This window comes from Aplysia californica, unplaced genomic scaffold (assembly GCF_000002075.1).
Source record: "Aplysia californica isolate F4 #8 unplaced genomic scaffold, AplCal3.0 scaffold00108, whole genome shotgun sequence".
Lineage (NCBI taxonomy): Eukaryota > Metazoa > Mollusca > Gastropoda > Aplysiida > Aplysiidae > Aplysia > Aplysia californica.
The window spans coordinates 507885-509993 of NW_004797378.1; the positions used below are offsets into that span (position 1 = coordinate 507885).

Below are 2109 nucleotides of genomic sequence, written 5' to 3' on the forward strand. Positions count from 1 at the left end.
TCTTTCCTACCAGAAGATCAGGGGTGTGGCTGAAAGACAGCTGTAAGAAGGAGCCAAGGAGTAGCAGTTGAAATGTTGCAGAAAGAGTCAGGAGCCCAATGGAGGGGGCAAAGAGGGTGAGGGGTGGGGGAAGAAAGCGGAGATGAAATCAGACGACAGAATATATTGCAAAAGAGAAGGAAAGAAGGTGAAAAACACCAGAATTTCTTGTATTCTGTTTTATGCAACCAGAATATCATTTGTAGCCACACAGGATGTAAAACGTGAAAAATAAAGCTTTCACAACAGAATGAAATCAAAATTAGAACAGCACATAAACAACTACAAAAATTAACAAATAAAGACGTGTGTGTTAAAGGTGGAAACATCAAAATAATTGACATACGCAATATAGATCTAAACATAAAAAACGGAGGCTCTCATGGCCTGGAGGTTAAGGTGTTAGCCGCTCATTCAAAGGTCCCGGGTTCGAATCCGGGTAGCGAGCGAAAACAATTTTCTACTCCTATCCAGAATTGTCTCCTTTCAGCTCCTTTCCTGCTCTCTAGCATTGTTCTATCGTCTGCTTTCGTCTCCTCTTCCTGTCCCCACCCCATAATTTCCTTTGTCCCCTCCTCTGGGCTCCTGACTCTTTCTGCAGCCTTTCTACTGCTACTCCGTGGCTCCTTTTTACTGCTGTCTTTCAGCCACACCCTTTATCTTCTGGTAGGAAAGATCTACACCTAGCCTTCTCGGACAAGGGCGAACAATATGGGAGGTCTCGTGTGCAACTTGCGCACGTTAAAGATCCCTTGGTGGTCTAACATCGATAAGAGTAGGCTGCGGCCGCCACGCGGGCAAAATTCAAATTCCTACCAACTGAAAAAGTTTAACGTGTCCCGCGCGCTCATATGACCATGTGCAGTTGCGAACGCCCTAACACACTTACCAAAAAACCCCCCCCACCAAATAAAAAGGAACTACAAAAAATCCCCAACAAAACACATCAGAACTATAACAAGGAAAATTAAAACACAATAAAGAGGGACAAATTAAAGGGAAACAGCAATACATTAGTAGGTAATGTAGGCCTACCTATTCTTCACAAGAAATTCCATTGAAAATAATAAATCAACGTGGTGTCAACAAGTGAGAAAGAGACGAAATGAAGCGGAAGTGAAAGTAAACTTTCTAGTTTTTCTTTCTAAAACTAAAAGTAAAGTTAATGAGGTTCGGTTTCTTTCTTTCTTTCTTTTTCCTTTTTTGGTAGATTTATGTCTTCTTTTTTAAGTTTCTCGATTGTTATTCCCCGGGGTTTGTTTTTCGATTTTATATTCGCGTGCGGTGTGGGTTTTTTTTAATGGTTTCTTTTTTTTTTTAAAATGCAAAAATCGCGGTAGGCATTCGCGGACCAAAATTTGCCTAAAGTCGCGGCCGCGACAAACGTAGATGCTAGACTAATACTTAGGGTAATTTGCCATTAAAAAAAAGTCTCATTCTGTATATTATATTTCACTTGATCGTCGGTCATGGCAAGCTGGAAAATAATAACCGGGGGGGGGTAAATACTGCCAATCTCAAAAGGCCAGGCTGATGCTATTTCATTACTACTGTGCTATAAACAAAAGAAAAGAAAACACGCATCCAGAATGAAAATCCCTTCAAGTCTGTTCGCCCATTTGAAGATTTTATGGGACGGGAAATAAATAAAACAACCCCCAGGAAATAGCAAAGAGCAAGTTCTCGACTGTAAGTCCTCTAGTGTTGTAAAATATGGCACGCCGTAATGGGACAATCTATTTGTATGTGGCCTTCATGTCGTAGTTGCATTTTTGCTTCAACAGAAATGAAGCCATTTAATTTGTCAAGGAGATTTATGTAACGAGTTCTTAATTGGTACCTTTCCTGATATGCTTAGAAGCAGATGCCATAATGTTATGATTTTCACGTCCAGCAGACAGATATTTCGGAATGGCTTTCGGTTCAAGAAAACAGTAGGGTAGCGACCGATTTGTAGATGTTTTTACAGTTTGCGGGGACCAAGAGTACGAGAACCGGCAGCACAGAATTACATCTGAGAGCCATTATATATTGGCGGGGCCAGCTCCGCTGAAAGAGAGCGAGAAAAGG

General features: G+C 41.2%; 1 protein-coding gene across 2 annotated transcripts in view; it reads left to right on the forward strand.

Annotated features, from left to right (window-relative positions):
• The window catches only part of LOC101853230 (proteasome assembly chaperone 4), a 7472-nt gene that overhangs the window by 2766 nt on the left and 2597 nt on the right, over positions 1-2109 (forward strand). The gene's annotated exons all lie outside the window — the stretch shown is intronic.